Here is a 21,605-nt window from a genome sequence, read left to right on the forward strand (position 1 = left end):
ATCATTTGCCCATTTATCCACATAAACAAGGAATATATCGTATTTATTGAATGTATTTTAACGACAGCAATGTCTCTTCAAAGGCATTTCTCGCCGATAGTGACGAAGACAATGTGGATTTGAGAATAGCATTGTCATACAAGCGCCTTCATGTCTGATTCTGTCTGATCAATCAACACACCGTGCAATCCTTAGTTAAGATGTCAAGGCGTTCGATGAGCCCGTTACCCAGAATTTACCAAGATATCAATTCATTAGGGTCCTCGCCACCTCATCCGCGTCAGCGGTGTCTTACAAAAAGCCTAGAGGTGGGCCGTGCTATAAGTCAGCAGTTACGGAAAATAAGAAGAATATCGGCCTGGTGTAAATGACCATAGTAGTCGACAAACACCATGAATACCCCCCCCCCCCAACAAAAAAAATCATTAGGGTTGAGTAGGTGACGAGATAGCGTCGTTGTTTTACTGTGTGGTCTACTTAATCTCGATATTTAATTCATGCGGCCCGCGTCCTCTGAGAAATTTGAAAAGTGGTCCGCGACCCATTTTGATTTTGATTTTTGATTTGGCGATTTGGCGAAGTGTGCCGTGCTACAAGTCGGCGGTTACGGAATCAAAAATAAGAAATACCAGCCTGGTGTAAATGACCATTGTAGTCAACAAACACCATATTACCACAGACGACATTAGAGTTGAGTACTGTACATCGAAAATGCCGATTACGCAAGTCTTCTCGCGTCGACGAACTTACGAGTAAGATCCACTCTCGCGCGCTGCGCATACACGTATATAATAACTATAGGGCCATTTAAAGTCATTAAAGTCATATTTTTTTCTCTGCGTCAGTAAGTCGTGAAATCAATTTAAACGCGAAAACCACGTCCCTATGGGGTATATTAAGAAAGTTATAAAGTCATATAAAGTCATATTTTCCAGGTTAGGTCATATTTGAGTTATAAAGTCATATTGTTGCATACTTTAAATAAAAAGTGCCAATTTAAGCGGTGAAGCAATAAAGCACTAAAGCACTAAGAAAGTAGGGCAATTTCTGATTGAACGAAGGCAAGCTGTAAGGTTAGCCTACATAACACTACGGCAGTCACAGACCTATGAGGTCACACATTGCCTTGTGTTGCTACACAATCTGTTTTACTTCTGTGCATTGAAGTAGGACATCATTTGAAGTTCAATCAGTGGGTAGGCAGACTAACAGGCACTATCTTGGTCTACTTATATACAAATACATTTGGATTTGAATAAATAATAAATAATTGAAGAATTGGTCACCGAAATATGCCTCCACTATAACAATATTTCAAACTTGATACTGAAAATGGAAAGTTGTACGTACACCATCAGAGAGGCTAATGCTGATCTAAATGCCCTTGATTTCAGAAAAGATCCGCTTGAGCTCAAAAATTACATTAAGAAGCGATTGGACAAAAACGATGTGAAACAAATTATGGAGCTACAAAGGCAAGACATTTCACCAGCGCTGAATGCAAAACTGCAGAAGTGTCAACCCACATCAGCGTCTGTGGAGCGCTCATTTTCCTTACTAAAGTCATTTTTACGTCCAAATTGTCACTTTAAAGACTCCAACATTCCACACTACATGAAACTGTACTACAACAGTGGTTTGAAATAAAAATGGATGGGTATTACTGTTATGTTGTGTATGTGTGACTCGTCAGTTCCATGAGTGACGTTGGTACATGTAAAATTACACTATTTTCTCATAAAGTCATATAAAGTCACCATAATTTGACGTAGTAAGCAAGTAGTGTGGAATCTCGGCAGACTGGGGCCGCGGGCCACATTATCATGGAAGACGGAAAACTGTCCGCGGGCCGTATGTTGCCCGCCCCTGATATAAAGAATACATCGCTCCTACGGGATCCATCTTTATTTGGTATGTTTAATGTACCATAAAAACCAAATCCGTGCGGTTCCCGTGTTGGCTACTGTATAACTTGTGAATTGGGTAATATCGGTAGCTAGTATAGAAACTCGTTGTGCACTATATACTCAACATCAATGTAGCTATAGTTAGACGCCGAATACATTTCCGGTCTGCCTATAGACCGCTAAGGCGTAAGCTTACAGTCCCTTGCAAGTCCTCGTCGAAATTGTTGACAAAGCGACGGAAGATATTGATTTTATGGGATTATTATATCATATGATTGACCCAGTTGACACATTTGGAGACTTTTCAAAAGTTGCCATGTACTGCAGCATTGTGGCATAATGTGGCCTGAATCGTCGCTAGGTATCGCGGACACTCTTGAAGCTACCATCAATCATTGGGAGTTACAAAGACAAAGTAGGCAATTTTCAAAGTTGTTGAATATCCCCGCAGACTATGGGGTATAAATGCCACGAAACGGTCGTCCCGAAATATTCTTCGGAGAGTTTATCATTTTTCACAATTACATCTGAAGCAATTTTGACCTATTTCATGAATCGGCAAGTGTTACGGAATTTGACAACTTATTTGTAGCATCACGACCTTGGTCGGCCACGGTCTTGGATATCTACAATGAAATTTGTCTCGTATACGTTGCATTTTCGCGTTCTGTTATCTGTCTCGTAGAGCGTGATTTGTTGATTCATCAATTGCTTCTTCGGTAAACGCTCGGACATCAAACAATCCATTTCAACACAGATTCCATGATATCATATTTTCTGCGTTCACATGGGATGAAGAACTCTACTAACCTTACCACTATGCACAAAAATATTGCATACAATTGAATAGTATATTCATATTGAAATGAGCCTGAATACTTTCGGCTGACACACGTCAGGGATAATCGTCAGCAACTAGTAGAGAATGGGAAATCATTTTGTGTATCAACAATCGTATCACAATCTTTCCGATTAACGTTGTATATTGACGTTCTGCACCTTCAAGAAACTCACCAAGATATATCGATATTCTATACTGTTAACTAAAATAATGTCACCTTGAATACAGTGAACTCCTCACTCATTCGTACGAACAAAAGCCAGAACAGACATTTGTTCCTTTGACTTATCTAATGCCGTGCGAAACATTGTCTATTCAATATCGCAGTTTCCCCAGAACCATTAAATGATTGTGACGTTGATATCATGAGTCGATTCGGTATTTCTCTGTGCATATCAAGTCTCTAAACACATTAAGGATGTCTTTAAAGGACTTGAACGTTACCAAAATACAGATTGAATAGATAACAAAACATATATTAAACAGCGTAATAGTTATCACCAGAGGCAGGTTATCAGTCGTTACGAACGAAATACCCATCAGGATTACCCCTATACAAATTATAATGACAGTAGCGACAGTCGACCGCCGCATCAGTGCCTTTAGAGAGTTAGCCCTATCATCCTCCGCACCCAGATTCACTTCAGAGTCTAGGGCACCAGCGTTCCTGTTTTGTTTGCAGCCGCCATTCTTCAATTTACGATGTCTGGCTAAACTTCTGTACAGTGGGTGCATGAAAAGTACCAACAGTATCACCTGATTGGCGATCTCGTTTATAATTAGCACGTATCCACGAATATACAGAGCAAAGGTGGGATTCGTTCCGTTTACAAATATCGGCATTCCTGCACATCCGAATGTTGAGTTCGTCGTTTTGGGAAGTACATACATAAAGAATATAATTGCGTATACCACAAAAACCACAACAATATGGATACGACTCGAGATCCGTGCCCACTTTTTTGTGAAGAACTTTACGCGTGGGTGGCAATTGATCGTGTGCTGCCGGTACCATAGGAAAGTATATTTCGAACTACCAGCAAACCATATCGATATATAGGCTGCATCCAATAGTACTTCGCAATCGATCCTTGGTTCCAGGATGCCATTCGTGTAATACAAAATTTGATTCAAAACTAATCCAGGCATGTCGCCAATAACACCAAGCGTGCACAGGGTGTAAATTGTTCCCGTGTCCATTTGATTTGCGGTCGTCGATGATTGTCGAGGCCGACGCCACACCCCAGTAATGAATCCGTATGTTATGACGCACGCGCTCATGTAGCTGGACACGCAAATAAGGAACGCATTTATGAACTCAAATGAAATGAGTGCTCTCTGATATTCGGATCCGTTTCGCGCACCGCCACCAGTGTCCGAATGATTCGCTATGAGCAAGATATCAACCGTCATATTCATCTATGATAATGTATTACCCAACTGTACTTATAGCTTACGTTCTCTGTAATAGAAGGTTTTAAATGAGCTAAGGTCCGTTATATACACGCAACAAAGAATTTCGGCTGTAAACGTCCAGCGTTCTCTATGACCAGGATGCCAGGTGCCGTGATCCTATTCTCTAAATCAGGGGTTCTCAACCCGTGGGCCGCATGCGGCCCGCGACATCTTTCATTGTAAACGCAATTGCTACTGGCACGATATTGTTAAATAATAATTTAGCTACTTAGCTCTCTTATCGCACAGTCTCTGTCCCGTTTGATTACTGATTCTTTGATGTTTTCTGGTTTCTTGATGTATGCTCGAGTGTAGATTGTTATTGTTTTAAATCGGTATTCGGCTGGACTCTGGTTCAAGACAATTCCGTTGTGTAGTACACTTTTAAATAGTGTTTCACTCACCACGAATCGTTAGAACAGATACAAGAACAAGGAAGTGGAAATTAAACGGCGGGAACTGGGTTTGTAAGTCTGCATGGAACAATCAATTTGCTTTCTCAGATACAAATGGAAAACCGATGTGACATATTTGTCGAAGATCAGTTGTAGTAATGAAGCGTAGAAACTTAAAATTATACCACGACACTTTCTTCTGAAGTATACGTATCGCCTGATGTTAGAAAAAACATTGCTAGCTAGGTGGCAAGCCCACCAATCCATATTTAAAGGCATTGTTAAAATTGTCGACGATGTAACAGACGCATGGTTCAAAATTGCCTGGAATATCGCTAAATCCATGAAATTTGCCAGAGAAGGTGTCATTTCAATAAAAACTAAACATCCTGTGCGAACATTCGCTGCTTCCGGAACTTAACGAGCAAGGACAACATCACCTGACAAATGTTGAAGCTACAGTTGTCTGATTGAAACGTGACCAGAAGAGTAACAGCAATGTCAGTCGATCTTTCATCGCATGTTCTGAAATACGTTGCCGCGTAAAGTACTTTAGCCTAGCATCGGACGAATCCACTGACATTGCATAGCAAATTATCTGGATGCTTTTTATCAGAGTGGAAATGCTGGCAGGACAAACGCGGGGAGGGCCGAGCGGAAAACATCAACTTGACAAAGCCGACTCCTTTCTATATGACTATTGGTGCAGGGCTCCAGACATGGAAGGAAAGGAGTAGGGTTGATTGGTTTGTTCAGAAATGACCCGAATGCCAGACTTCTTCTCATATCACTAGGGAGCTCAAAGAGATAATGGCCTCTGTAACGAAAAAGCTACCGTAATTTTATACTTGCTCGCTCACGTATTGAAACAGAGACTTCGGTTCTCTGGTGGAAGGGTTTGAAGGTGCATATACCGACTTGGCAACTAATGCAATGCACGCTCAATGACGGGATGTACTTGCGCCGCAGGAAAATAATATACTCACTAAAACAACAACCGCAAACTTGCGAACATTGTCCATCAATGGTTTAGAATGCAGAAAAATGTACCAAACGCCCGTATACGACTGGTAATTAGGCTACAGTAGCCTAGGCTTACCATATTTTGGAAATGTAAAAAGAGGACACTTTTTCAGAAATTTCAGACATGCAAAACTGGAGAAGAACTCTCAAAAACCGGTAAATTTTTTTCATATCGTGATCGGTTGACTAAAAAAAGGTCATCACTTCCGCTCAGATCTCAAAATAACGTTTTTCTCTCCACATTGCCAGGAGGATGACTAAAAAAAAGGTCTTCTTTTTGCTCAGAGCTAAAATCACCGCTTTTCCCTCCGAAATACCCGCCGGAGCTTCACTTCTGCGCTAATTTGCGGCATATCACTCGCAATTTCCTCTAAATCTGACCGAAATTTTCAGAAAAGAGGACAAAAGGGTGTCCTCCGAGGACACTTTCAAAAAAGTCAAAAAAGAGGACAAATCCTCTTAAAAGAGGACGTATCGTAAGCCTACCCCTAAATGAGTGTGGGAAGTGAGTGGCGCAGTTGGATAAGCGGTAGCGTCACGTCACCAATGGCAGTGGTTCAAATCCAGGTTCGCACCAACTTCTACGTGTCGGAGGCTTCTCTGGTATAATCCAGTGTTGGGATCAAGTCACTACCTTCGAGTCACGAGTCATTTCGAGGACAAAAAGGCGTCCTCCGAGGACACTTTCAAAAAAGTCAAAAAAGAGGACAAATCCTCTTAAAAGAGGACGTATGGTAAGCCTACAGTAGCCTAAATTTAATAGTTGCCCATAAATACATGGAAATAATGTTCTGCGGCCCGCAACGTATTTTGCAGTTAAAATGCGGCCCGTTATACAAGGGAAGTTGAGAACCCCTGCTCTAAATCATCACTATTGTCCGGGATTAAGTGCAGAGCAAATATGCAACCAAAAATTGCATGAGGCGGAATCTGCATATAGAATCATTACATTGATCTTCTGGCCGGAGTCGGGGATAAAACTTATTATGGTGTGAGCGTCTGACGCAATTGACGCTCAATTTACGGATCTTCAAACTCAATAGAAAAATTGCATGCCTTATAGACTTGATCATTTACTCTCCCACATAAGCTGTCCCATTCAGTTCAACAAGTGTTCTCACGAATCGACATCAGTTACTGCAAGGCCTGGTGGCGTGAAGTTTACTGTGGATATGGAATGAAAAGCATACTTAAAGATAATCTTTATCGAGGAGTAGAAGAAAAAGAGGATGCTTGATGGAACTATGAATAAATCATCCTGAGCACGGCGACATGAATTACATGTTCGTCGTGATCACATGTGAATTGGTAAGTGAACTAGGCTAGGGCTATGTTTTACCTCTTTGTTCATCGCAAGAAGGCTATATTAGAAATTTGTCGAGTCCTTCACTGCCTGCCTCCCGCTTGCTGTTAGCAACGCCATTCCCGGTCCATCATTGCATTTAATTGTTCGTCATACCATACAGGCATACACCCTCTTTCGCATGGAATTTCACACAACATCTGATTTTTTGACGAAGATGGTGACATCCAATCATGTTACGCTGTTGAGCGTCATCCGGTCGCTCGGCGTCATGCACGCTTTTTCAGTAATGAGGAAGTTTACAGTGGAAAGTGTCTCTTGCTATTTGTTAAATCCTAAGCATTGTCGCCCATATTATTCGCATTGTCGCAGTATACTTTCAAATGGAATTCACTCCGTTAAAACGGATTGATATGCCTCATCTACGCTATATCGAGCCAGTTGTTTGAGTGCAAGTGTCATCGGCAGGGGCGAGCAATTATTTTTCTCCGCGGGCCAAATTAGAGCAGAAAATACATTGGCGAGCCGAGCCAAAAATTTCAACTATCTACTGCGGCGTAATAATAGTATTTACTAATTGAAAGCAGTGAATTGCATTGTTAATACATGGTGCTTAGTTGATGTATTGATATTAGGTAATGAAGAGGTGACGGTTAATTGACAAAATTAATATTTATTCGCCGACATAATTCAAAACAATGATGGACATGATACATTTAAACCTCTTTTAAACACACATACATGTTTTTTATTAAGACAATAAAATGTACTTAGGATACTAGAAAGCTCTTCTTGGTCGCTGCCTCCTGAGCAGTGTATGTGTATATCTTGGTGAAATAGCCATTGTTGTTAATGTTCGCTCTCCCTTAGTCGATTGTCTTCGTATTTTTGCCATAGTACTGACTTGAATTATACCCCCCCATGGCGACCTACTCGCCACAAACTGAAACGACGGGTCCACCCCCGACTAACAAATATTCAGTGCTCTGAATCTTCTTGGAATTTCATCCGTCGGTCTTCATCTTAACTTTTTGACATGCCCGCCCATTCATCGTCTCATGGCGAGCACTGATTGACTTGTTATATGAATTAGTGATTTGGACAGGTATCATGTAGCAACTTGAAGCACAGAGTGTGTAAATGTGGCAATGGCCACTAAGGTTTAAAGACGAAACGATATGCTGGAAACAGTGACTTTTTGCGACTTTAATTGTTACGGCACACTTTGCTACATAGGCTTTATTTTGAATTTGTATTACTCATATAACGTACGTAGGCTATGTAATCGCGACAAATAAATAAACAGGTTAAATAGTGAACGAATGTCCGGCTCAGTTTATACAGCCCAGGATTTTAATCCACGGATTAGCATTCAAAAGTAGGTTTTATTATAGATAGCTAACCTACGGATAGATACGCAACCCCCGTCGTCACGCTTGCTTGCCCAGAGTTAATTACTGCTCAACAATCTGAACGCCACAAGATTGCTAATCTCATAGCTGACGACCCGAGCTCTCGAATTGAATAAAGTTTGTCTTATTTGAAAGCTACTGTCACGCTGATTCCGAAAATATAGATAAAATTTCATCAAGGCAATGGAACCACGCCGAAATAGCCTTCAAAGTCTGAAAATCGGCATTGTTCTGAACAATCGCAGCGACGCAGCATAATGAACATAACAATGACGCTTGCGTGCTTGCCATTGTTCAGAACAATGCCAATTTTTATAATTTGAAATGTATTTCGAGGGGGTTCCGTTACCCGGATCAGATTTTATTGTCTATTTTCGAAATCAGTGCGACAGTAGCTTTCAAATAAGATCCCCTTTATCTAATTTGAGCGCTCGGGTCGTCAGCTATGGGATTAGCAATCATGTTGGGTTCAGATCGCTGAGCAGTAATTTCCTCTGGGCAAGCAAGCGTGACGACGGGTGTTGCGTATCTGTCCGTAGGTTAGTTATCTATAGTTTTATGTTCTGAATTCTGGGTAACTTTTCGCGGGTCACTCAAAATCGCGTCGCGGGCCAATCAAAATCGCGTTGCGGGCCGCATTTGGCCCACGGGCCGCACTTTGCCCAGGTCTGGTCATCGGCCTTCTCTTTGTTATTGGTTATTCGGTACTGCAGTTTACTGTGTGAAACCAAATGTTGTCGCTATGTAACACCCATGTTAGGCATAGGCAGATATTACAGGGGCACTGCACTCTAAAAATGATGTGGTCTCAAATTGAAGGGCAAAACGAAATAAAAATTTTGGCCGCCGCCGTGTTTTGTAGAACGCCACCGTAATGGAGCTGCAATTTATTGAAATATCGATAGCAACTTCACGCTACAGCAGTCATGCAGAGATAGAACTTTATATCGTTGTCAGCCGATGTTATGAAGGAAATATGTCGTACACGCAACGGTGGTTTAGATACCGCGTTCAACGGAAGATGTTCAGTCAGGAGATTTATGTCAAAATCGGACCTAGTGTATTCTATTTATTTAGGACATAGGGCAGTGGTCGGTAACCTATCAGAGATGAGCATGGATTAGGATTAGGTTTTGAAAAAACAGGATTTGTGAAATTCTGTCGGATTTGGATTGGATTTGGATTAGACATTTTTTTCAGAACGGATTAGGATTTGGATTGGATTGAACTATTTTCTGGGAGATTGAAATGTCGTGTGGCGAATGGCGACCACTTCATTTTTAGAGTGATGTGTCCCTTTAATACATAGCGCGCACCATGGAAAACTGAATGGGATAGAATGGTGACTGCGTGACCTGTCAATTAGATACGGTTGAATGACAAGTCATCGTGCAAATTAGCGCAGGCGCGAAACCGTGTTTTGCTCACTATTGCGAGAGCCGCGAGACCGCCGAGACCTTGGCATCCAGAAGTTTCGTTTGTTAGCTGTGATCAGATGTACCATTTGACCTACTCTATATATAAATATATTTGTTTTGCAGAACTATATTGGTACTTATTTACAGCTATCGGATATTGGAAATGCCTGCGAAGAATTGTGCCGTCCCTGGTTGTAATACTAGTCGAAAAAATAGTAATTCAGCACTCTTTGTCATTTACAGGGTGGATCTCGCAAAGGACGAACAGGAAAGGCAGCACCGGTCGCAACTACGTTGTTTCATATTGTCCATGCGTGATTCTACGGATAAAAGAGATAATATAATCAGTCAGCTTGAAAGAGAATCGTGAGTTGCGGAATTTCTATTCTGTTGTGACAGATTATGAACTGTAAATGGTATGGGAGGTGTTCCGCCAGATTAGTGCATGCCGCTATGATATCAAAGCTGGATATTTATATGTATTAAGCGCAAACCTGCGACGGATACGTGTTACTGGCATCGTGCAATTATTCTTTCATGGACCATTAATTGTGTTTTCAAGAGCCACAATATGTGATCGACATTTCCGGCCAGAAGATATCATAGCGGCAGGTGCTTCTGGGAGACGTCGGCTGAAGTTGGGAGCCATACCTTGCCTCAATTTGCCTAAAAAGTCCGCATCATTCTCTTCCCCACCAAGGAAAGAGCCAGCTCCCAGAAAAGCTTGTGCTAAAAAATTATATTATCAAAATGTTGCCCGATTGAAAAAGGACGCATCTCTTATTCAAGGTAGGTGAAATTTAGAATCAAGTTGTACGCTAATTTGTGACTTACTTACTGTTCAATAGGTGGCTGGGTAGCATATGAGAGGAAGGGAATGCTCTATCTTGATTTGGAAGAAGATGATCATATTCAACCTAAAATCAGGTCAGTTTTGGATTTGCTCCTAAGGCCTGCAGGCATCTAGTAATAAATAAATTTACGAAATTCCTGAGCTACTCTCAAATACAGGTTTATAAATAGAGAACAGCCCACACTTTTTGCAATGCTGCACATATGGTTGAAACGTATTATAGATTCGATACCAATTTGTATATATCTATCGAAAATGCGACCAGCTTATGCCAACCATGATCACTTCTGTCCTATCATTACAGGATAGTGTTTGCCGATGACGCTAGTATGAAATCAATATCCTTTTCCGGATAGCCAGCATCTGTTGCAAGTTGTCTTGATGTTGACCATCGTTACCAAATGTTGAAGACTACTTTAGGTGAGTCGGACCTTTGTAGGTAAAGAAAATTTACAATTGAAATTTAATTGTGGGTTCAGATAATTTGCAAAGCCTGAGACTATGTGATGGTATTCATTCAAGTTGTGACAGCAGTGTGAACCGTCATGCTATACTGAGTTGGAATGAAGGCAGTATGTCAGTACGAGACATTTTCAGGGCCCCCAGTTGCAATGTCATTGGTAAAATAGCATCCAATTTAAGATGCGTTTTATATTTTGATTATTACCTTGAGAGCAGTTTCAGGTGGCAGTCCATTCTCGAATTGTATGAAGTGTTTGGAATATCAAAGAGCACAAGGCAGCTGGTTGAACGAAGATGAAGTTGTTCATGGAGTGGTTTCAGAAGATGATAAGATGATTAGCATAGATGATGAAGTTTATACTGCAGTTATGGTGTGTTCCAAGTCCTATCATCATATTGTTGATGTTGTCAAGGCTAGAAAAATCAGTTTTATTGAGGAATAGTTAGTGTATCTGAATACATTGTAGCAATTAGTTTACTAAGTAGTCTCACTAACCACTTGTGCCATGATCTCTTTTGCAGGGTGTTTGTGAACACTCCAAATTGAATGAGTGGCAAAAACTATTTTTCGAAGAACAGAAAAGAAATTCTACACTCACTCCACAAGGAAGACGTTTTCACCCGGACGTAATCCGTTGGGCAATCGAGTTCTACTCTAGATCTCCTGCAGCATATGAACATGTCACTGCAAGTGAAGTCCTGACTCTTCCATCCCGTCGGAGTATCAGACTTTACAGGTAACAATCACTGTTTTTGAGTATCTAGGGATGTGATTTTGTGATCTATTTATTTGAAAGGAATGCCATCACCCCACAGCCTGGCATATGTCCCCTTGCAGTGGAAGAACTGCAGCGAGTTATAAAAAACTGGTGTCAGAATGATGGGATATGTTACCTTGGATGAAATGAAGAGTAAGCTTACACATGTCCGTACCAAGCACTGCTACTTATTCATATCCAATGTGCATTGCGTTGCAGTTAAAGAGAATCTTGTTCTGAAAGATGGAAAATTGGTTGGGCTGGTTGATGCTGGGTGTGGTGACGATGTGGAGCTGGCAAGTTCTATACTTGGCAAGTATTCCTAATTTGAGCATGTTTTTTTTGCTTATTATGTATATTTCTTCAACAGTGTTTTACATTCGCACCATCGATCGTAAGGTTTCCCAACCTTTTGCCAGGTACTGCACAAAATCAATCAAAGCTTGGAAGCTGGCAAATTTGACATGGCGTGTTATTATGGAATGTGAAGCTAATGGCTTTGAAGTGCATGCTGTTGTTGCTGATGGCCATCCAATGAATCGTAAAATGTTCAAAATCATGAGTGGTTGTAAGGAAATCCCGATGGGGAAATTGTTCATGGCACCTAACCCAGCTTCTTCTGATAGGGCCATTTACTTTTTGTCCGATCCTTCCCACTTGCTCAAGGTAAGCTGTGTTGTTTGACATTAATTTGTGACTCGTGAATATGTAGATTTGCATTCTCCATAGACTGTTCGAAACTCACTGTACAATTCACGGCCAGGTGGGTCCAAATTTCTGTGTTGGAGTGGACAGCATGTCCTATGGACTTATGTTGTGGACCTATTCTATAAGGATGCCGGTTCACTTTTGAGTGAATCAGGTCTCACACAGTCTCATATTAACTTGACACCTTACACCAAGGTTAGTTTACTTTAGGCTAACATCATGAAACAATATATTTTGGATATGGCTTATGGTCTATTGTCATTCAGATGAAAGTAGATCTCGCCAGAGGAGTTCTGAATTGGAAAGTGGGAAATTGCCTCTCGAAGATCACCGGAGCTGAAGGAACTTCGAAATTCATACTTCTTTTTTCCAAGTAAATTTCTTAATTTTATTTTTATTTTTGATTAATTTTGACTCTTTGCAGGTGGTTTGAGATCATCAATTGTGGCTATAAATGTCCAATAAGAAAAAACGATGAACGTTTGACATGGCTTCAGAAGGACTTTGTGAAATCGCTGATGGATTGGGAAGTAAGCAAGCTAAGTCTTGGTGAATTGTGAGCAGATTCATTCAAGTTTGCTGCATGTTTTAAGAAAGATGTATCCAAGCATCATAGAGGCGAGAGAAAAAGGATAATCGCTCGTCCAACTCTTGAGGGACTCATTTTCACGTCGGTCAATTTGGTCAAATTGGCTGAAGTATTTCTGGAAGTGATGCCTCGTGTATGGCTCAAGTCATTTACTCAAGATATTCTTGAAGCGTGTTTCGGAAATCTGGTCTGTGTTAATTGTACAGCTTGTGGCATAATTTGATCGCTAATGCGTTCTCACCTAACAGAGAATGCAAGCATATAGATCACGGCATCCTGATGCTTCGCAGGCATACTATGGGCTCCAACACCAGGTTCAGCGCAAGTCCATCAAGAAAATCAAAGGGTCCAATGCCGGTTCCTCCTCCACGCATGGCGCTAATAATGTTTGGACTACCATCTATGAAGAACCCATTGTCAAGAAGAAGAAAGTGTAATTCATAATCATTTCACAACAAGGTGAGATAGTTAGAGAACCCTTGATACAATTTCCTAAATTCTGATATGCATGGAAAAGGAAATTCCTCACTGTAACCAATCCTGATGTCCATCGAGGTTATATTATTGTATAACTAATCAATTTTAGACCAAGGATTACCGCAGTGGATGCGATAGATGATCATCATGGAAGCTGTCCATCAAGGTTATATTATTTTTCCACCTTCACCATATGTCAATGAAACTGTAACCACTGCACTCTATGGTAGGAATAGCATTGTTTTATACTTTTGTGCTTGGAGTTTCGGCGACATGTTGTAAACCTGTGTATACAGGATGGTTCTAACATTTGAGCGGTGCTATTACTAAGTAACGATTGAGGTTCAGCTAGAGACTGAAGCAATTTCACTCAGGCCAACGTTGCATCAATTGTTCCACTTGTCCATCGTATGCTGCCGTATGTTATTTTTCAGATGAAGATGACCAGCCACATGACGCCGCGGACCATGCAAGGAGATTACAAAATATGAACCATGCCAGGAAATCACAAAATCTGAAGAAAAATCGAAAACTGTCACTGACACACAACCCATTTGCTGGATATGAAAGGGTCATCGCGACCCGGAGATCTTTCATTTTAACCGGGTTTATACTTTGGTCTCCGTGGTGCCTTCATGCACCAATCTGCTTGTACCAGTTGTGCCCCGGACAGCTCTGCATAACTGGCTAACATCTAGCGAATGGATGATAAATCGTCAATATACTTGATAATTTGTCAATATACAATACCACACATGATGACTGTTGCAAGTTGCTTATTTATTGCTCAGATGAGAAATGAAAGGATTGCATGCCTAGAAGTCAACAATGCTTCTGGTGTGGTATATATAGTATTGTACCCTACACCTTAATGTGGTAGAGGTTTGTTAATATTCGCATCGTCATTGAACCGTCATTCTTGTAATAACGTTTCTTGTTGGACCCTGCGATCACATACTTGTTGCAATGAGATGTCGATCCTTAGCAGCGCAGGTCTGAAAAATATAGCAGATTATCAACTAAAGAGGACACTGGCGGTGTGTTCAACTAAATCACAATGTACTGCAAGGACATTGTCTCGTCCAGATTCACTAAAATCTACATTGTAAGTTATATGCAATGTTCCCTCTAAGCTGCACAAGTGTGCAAATGCGCAGACGATTGGTTATATGCCATCAATTTTGAAATTGCAAACATTGTAAAACACTTTCAGATTAAGGTTTTCCCTTCAAATCACCACGTGTACCCTGGCTTCCTTTATTTGACTCTCTTCCTTTCCGAAGCTTGTTAACTAGCTTCTTTGTGAAGGAGTGACCCAACACTGTAAGAAATAAGCCAATGACATAGTCTATCACTAGTTTGGAATGGACTCTGTTGATGCTACTTCTGAAGTTGAATACGTATGAACTTTTGACAACTCTGTCCTGCAAAATTGAAAAGTTCATTAACTTTGAGGATTTGCTGCATTCCCTCGTAAACTCTCCTAAGAAGAAAGAGCAGTTCTGAGCTTGGATATACAAGCGCCCCAGCCTTGCGCTCCATCAGGGGGATTAACTTGCCAGTGTTATTTATAAGATATTCAAGCAAAGATCGGTCTAACTGGTCATTAAATTTTCGAATTGCCTTTCTCAAAGTAAAACCAGCCATGTATTCTAAAATATCGCTCTCCCTTTCAGAAATACTGGCAGAGACCAATGACTCCGACTGGGGTGGATTCATTCCATTATCAATTATTTTTTCCATGAGCTCGAGTAAAAATTTGGCAGAGGAAAGCCTGTCGTTTGATTTTGTAAATAATATTGGATCACCGCAAACCTTACTGTAACTCATCACAATATCATCTGGATTTCTAGTGTAATTCATACTGGTAATCCATCCCATAGCTAGTTTAATACCTTTTTCAGATAGTTCTGGTGGGTCTTTGAACTCCAATGAGCGCAGCAATGGTTCAAGATCCACTGGTTGCTGAATAATATTTGAAACAGATATGGTGTCCATGCTTTCATCAAAGTCGTTGAAGAGAAGTTCATGGACAATTTCCGGGGGAATATCGTACCATTCTTCAACAACGTCACTAACTTGCGAGGCCATAATTTCAATAGAGATACAGTATAAATGAGTAAGCCGTGTACCTGATGAAATTAAAATAATAATAATACAGCACTACAGACACTACAGTCGATGTCCAACTTAATCACAACTGTATACTACATGAAAAGTAATCTAGACAAGCTACGATAATAATAACACTTATGTGCAACTGATAAATCGCTTCTCAAAAGATTTGGTGTTCTAAACTTAGAAGATATGAGGAATCTAGAAATTGCCAAGTTTATGTATTAACCCGCTACGTGTGCTTACGTTAGCCGGAGCATCACGGCAAACAACCGAAACATTCTGGCTGCGATGACTTGTCATTCAACCGTATCTGATTGACAGGCCACGCAGTTACCGTTCTATCCCATTCAGTTTTCCATGGCGCGCACACTGTATGACATTTTCTTATTATGGCTTGACTATATAGTCTCGTGCTTTTGCCTCGTGCAAGAGACTCAATTCATAAAACACATTAGTAAGCGCGAACTTACAGAGTGTATGCATCAGATCAAATGCGCTTTTTGTTTAGTTAAGTTTGTAGGCTTCTTCACTTTCTGCGTTTGTGGTCAGCAGCGTGGGAGTCTGGTTGATGGACTTTATCATAATGTTTCGAATTCTCGGTATGATTTTGCGGTATTGCGATCTCGTGATGTTCGATCTGATGAATTTAAAAGTGAATTGAAACAAACGGTGCGCACTAGCTACATAGGTAAATGGATAGAAAAACCCGTCGGTCCGTTAGTTGGCCGCTGATTTCCAACATTTCAGTCCAATTTCCACGTACATTTAACCAAACTTAACAAAAAAGATGACATTTAGGCGTCCTCCGAGGAATCTTTCAAATAAGTCAAAAACGATGACGTGTGGTAACCCTAAAGTTTAATGTCTGTTGGTTTAATTGGAAGAAGGCGACTAGTCATAAAGAAGCAGTACTTAGATGTTGACTACGGATGGGAAATGTGTATGCTTCACTCCTTGTTAGCAGCTCTAATGTAGCATGCCGCACGCATGCACTTGACTTATATCTTAATTATCCAGTAGCAACTATGCAATACCTACCAACACTTTTACACACATTCTGTAGCTAGCGAATTGTTTTCAGAATTGCTACGTTGCATGGTGGACCTCTCGATGGCCACATCAACAATGGTAATGTCACATGTCTGCAGCAGACATGGGGTAATCGCGATTAGTAATCGTAATCGATTACGACGATTACAGCATTTTCAAGTAATCGTAATCGCAATCGATTACATTCGAAAAAATTCCGAAGTAATCGTAATCGTAATCGACTACTTCCCATATCTAATCGATTTCTTTGTGAAAGAGCGATTACTTTTTATTTGTACAATGACTATGACATAAACTCAACATTTGGATTTGAATAAAATAGTATTTACGGTGAGCACAACTAAAATAAATAAACAAAGAATCGGTCACCGTAAATACTATTTTATTCAAATCCAAATTTTTCGACGGCAATAACTCCGCTTCTACTGGGTGGAATTGAACCAAATTTGGTGAGCATCGTTTCTATAGACAGCCTAACACTTTCATGTGGTGAACAGAAAAATTTCAAATTTTTTATTATTTATTTTTGTATAATAAATAGAAACTTACTTCTCCTGTAGCAAAGCGGTTACTGGCTGGAATTGAACCAAATTTTGTGTGTAGGCTTAAATTAGGTAACCTAACAATTTTATCAAGAAGCCAGTACGATTTGAGAAAAAAAAGTCATTTTTGAAGAGCCCTAACGTACATACACCGGGCAAAGAATTGAAATTTTGTACTCGCCAAATAAAACATTACGATTTCCACAACGAAGCAATAAAATCGACAGATGCTGATATATATCATAACCGAACCGTTCTTTGCCGTTTATCGTAACGGCAGCTTGCAGTATCTGTGTTTAGTAGATGGAAGAATTTTATGTTCACTTTATCTTATTCTGATATGACTCTATACTTTAAACGGCGTCAATCGTTTTCTCGCAATTCGCAATTCGCAATTCCTGCCGCCATAGCCATCCGTTTATATGCCATGTTAGCGTGGGTTGTAGCAAGAATGAGGACCCTAACAGCAATTCGTCCCGCACTCCAAACGTTGGTCTTGGGTCCTAATAAGGTTGTTACTTTTCATGTTGAAGACTGAATTATCGTCAATAATATTAGTAATTGCATTATATTACTATTCATTTTTAATCCTGTCTCGGCCCGCGATAGTCAGATTTACCTGTGGGGGTGAGGGCACGTAATTCATAATTATAACATCTGGTATGTTGTGGTATTTACTTTATTGTATGCTGTTAATTCGTGGCCTCTGGTCTTTTATATAATCAAAAGATATTGTAGTCACCCAAACGTAGCAGACGAAAAGAAAAGCTAAAATGCTAAAAGTTTTGGCCAAGGTCTTGCTTTAGTAATTCACTTCTTGGATTCGCATGTTGGCCGAAACTGCATTTGTCTTTTGGTATGTCGTGGCGCAGTAGTAACCGGCACCGAAATGTCTATTCCTGTAAATTATGCATACTTTTTTCATGGGGGTGAGAGGTATGCATTTCAAAATCAAGCCATCGAGAGACATCTAAATCGCGAAGCCCGAAAAAAATTTCAAGTTAATCAAATCTCACGAAAATACTCTACAATTTATGTTGGTTTTACCAAATCCTTTCGATTCCCATTCGAGCGCCCTCACCACCCTATTGGGGAGTTTAGGGTGCGGCAGTTACGTCCTGGCAAGAATGCAAATCATTGGATGCGATAAACCGTCCCCTTTAAAATTGGGCAATGGGTACATTATGACGTAACAAGCAAATGGCGCATCATTTATTGAGAAAGTTGTTGTTATCTCATAAGGCGTTTTCAATGCAATCCTTATGTTGTCTTCAATATATCTTCTAAGATTAGTTCTGAGAAGCCAAATAAATGTAATCGTGAGTAATCGTGATTACTTTTCCAATGTAATCGTAATCGTAATCGACTACTTCCTGATTTTGCTGTAATCGTAATCGTAATCGCGTGATTCAGCAGTAATCGTAATCGCAATCGATTACATTCATGAAGTAATCACCCCATGTCTGGTCTGCAGTGCTACCAACGGAAATAGTTGCAAACCAAAACAGCACAATAATTTAATAATCATCCCCGGTATTGCAAGGTTCTTATATCATAAAGCGCATGACGAAAAATTGTGATGTAGACACCATTGTCAGAATGAAGCAACACGCGATGTGTCACCAGCAGTGTACGCACAACTTCAGTGTTGTCAGCGAACAACTGCTGCTGCTGAACGTTCTTTCTCCATACTTGGCCAGTTACTTGGTAAGGACAGACACTTTCCACACAAGAATGTAGGAAAGTATCTTTCGTTTTACCAGCAAAGGTCGACTAAACGCATATGACGTTAACCGAGTTCAGCTGTAGATACGATTGTTACATCACACCTTAGGGGCACAGAGCTATTGTGCCCCGGTTGCTCGGTAATTTTATGAATAGGAGAGACTAAATCACCGTTTCTTTATTGGGCGCGGCTTTGTGAGAATAGACAGTGAAAGCTTGTCATGAGCGCTACCGGGGCATGCCCCAACTAGGCATTCGCAAAGCTAAAACACAGAAGAGAATTCGATTTTCCCAGATACTTCGCTATATATGGGCATTTACAAGCGAAAGGACAAGAAAAATACGGTTTTCGCTGTGATTTCGGTATATATAGATTGGTGTGCGTCTATAAATGGTAAAGAATTGTTATTGAAGAGAATTTTTGGTGGGGCAATGCCCCAGTTGCCCTATAGGACGAGCCGCCACTGGCTCCATTACGGTGGCGTTCGAAAGAAAACGGCTGCGGCCAAATTTTATATTGCGTTTTGCCCTTCAATTTGAGACCACCCCTTTAAGGACACTATTGACTATGGAGAATAACAGGCACACAAAACATATCGCCGATGTGGAATTCAAGTAGCTTGTGTTCATTTTACAGATTTTATTCCAGGCCATGATTAACTATGAAACAATGTGATAAACATAAACATGGCAAGATATGACAGCAAACAAAACGTTGATTTTCCACTTCATTGAAAAAATTGATCGCAAAATTTGAAAAATGGACGCAACCTAAAGTACTTTTGACTTCACCGCGATGACATATGCAGCGGTGCAAGAACAGAAATATCCCACTTGATATTTGCAATGGCAATGACCACACCATTCTCATACATAGGTACAACACAACGGGCAAGTATGTGTGGTCACAAATAGTATTGCACAAAGACTGATGTCAAGTGCATTTACAATGACACCGATTTCAGTATAACTGAAGAATCAACATATCATGGCAGCATAGTCAGTTTACATAGTGTAATAGATCTCGAGATTCAAACACTGCCCTCATCTGCTAGTTTTCGTCATGGAGGAGCGTGACGCGCCTACGTCGACAGTGCAGTGGATAATGAATAGGATTGGAACTAGGATTGCATTTAAAAAAGAAATCAATTTAAAACAAACATGCTTAAAACAAGGCCCTTGCTTAAAACATTGTTTGTTTTTCTGTATTTTTGAAGCCATGACGTCACAAATAATGAATTGTGACATCATAGTGGATTGGCATTGACCAATGAAAATATAGGGAAAATATAGTTCCTTTGACGAAATATCTATGTACTACTTTGAGGGTTACAAATACAACCATTCCATGTCGTATGCGTCGGCTGTATCAGGTGGTAATTGTCCGCAGGCTCATGCAACATGTTTCTTGGAAAGTACTTACATAGTTATGGCATAATTTTACAACTTGAAAAAAAAAATTGAAAAAGGCCTTTGCTCAAAACACTGTTTACAACATGTTTTAAACACATTGTTTTAAACAACTATTTGTTTTAAATGCAACCTTAATTGGAACCATATCACTTTACAAAACTGCATTAGTACACTAGGGGTGTTAAAAATGACGTTTTTTTCTCAAATTGTAATGGCTACTTGATAAAATTGTCAGGTTACGTAATTAAAGCCTACACAGCAAACTTGGTTCAATTCCAACCAAAAGGCGCATTGCTACAAGAGAAGAACTATTCATTTATTATGTAAAAATAAATAAATACATTTTCAAAATTTTCTGCTAACCCCGTAAAATTGTTAGTTTGTGAATAGAAGCGATGCTCATCAAATTTGGTCTAATTCCGAAGCGGAGTAATTGAAGTTGAAAAATTTGGATTTGAATAAAATAGCATCTTCGGTGGCAAATTCTTTAATTACCTTTATTATAGTATCGCCCTCGGTAAATACTATTTTATTCAAATCCAAATTCAAAACAGTGTTTAAAACGAAGTCCTTTTTAAAAAAGAAATACATTTTTTTGGTAAAGATGTAAAATTATTCTCTAATTGTGTAAATACTCTCCCAACAAACATGTTGTGTAGCCTGCGGACAGTTACCACCTGATATAACCGAAGCCGACGCAAACGATATGGGATGGTTGAAACCCTCGAAATAGACGGTTAAACAGCTACAGTAAGTAGATATTTTGACAAAGGAGCTATATTTACCCTACATTTTCATTGATCAATGCCAATGGGGTTAACAGAGAATTTTGAATTTTTTCATTTATTTTCATGCAAATAAAAAACTTTCTCCTCCTCAAGCAATGCGGCTGCTGGTTGGAATTGAACCAAATTGGATGTGCAGTGCTGCCTTTAATTAGGTAACCTAACAATTTTATCAAGCAGCCAGCACAATTTGAAAGGTAAAGTCATTTTTGTACCTACTGTACAGTGTACACGTCTTATTGCAGTGTGACACAAGAATAGACATGACAACAATACACATTTCATGAACATTATGGCAATGTTGTGGCAGCATTATTGCATGGCCAATGGCCATACTGCAAATGAAGTGTTAAAATAATACATGATTAAAG

At 40.0% G+C, this 21,605-nt stretch overlaps 1 long non-coding RNA gene across 1 annotated transcript; it reads right to left on the bottom strand.

Moving 5' to 3' along the window:
* Positions 1-12,564: 12,564 nt before the first annotated feature.
* On the bottom strand, positions 12,565-12,861 carry LOC145443356 (uncharacterized). Its single transcript, XR_013916411.1, has 2 exons — positions 12,741-12,861; positions 12,565-12,701 (listed from the first exon to the last, which is right to left on the bottom strand). It is a non-coding gene; the product is annotated as an uncharacterized LOC145443356 (long non-coding RNA).
* Positions 12,862-21,605: the final 8,744 nt, after the last annotated feature.

Source organism: Botryllus schlosseri, chromosome 1 (genome assembly GCF_051294905.1).
Source record: "Botryllus schlosseri isolate E-star chromosome 1, Bs_hap1, whole genome shotgun sequence".
In the NCBI taxonomy this organism is placed as follows: domain Eukaryota; kingdom Metazoa; phylum Chordata; class Ascidiacea; order Stolidobranchia; family Styelidae; genus Botryllus; species Botryllus schlosseri.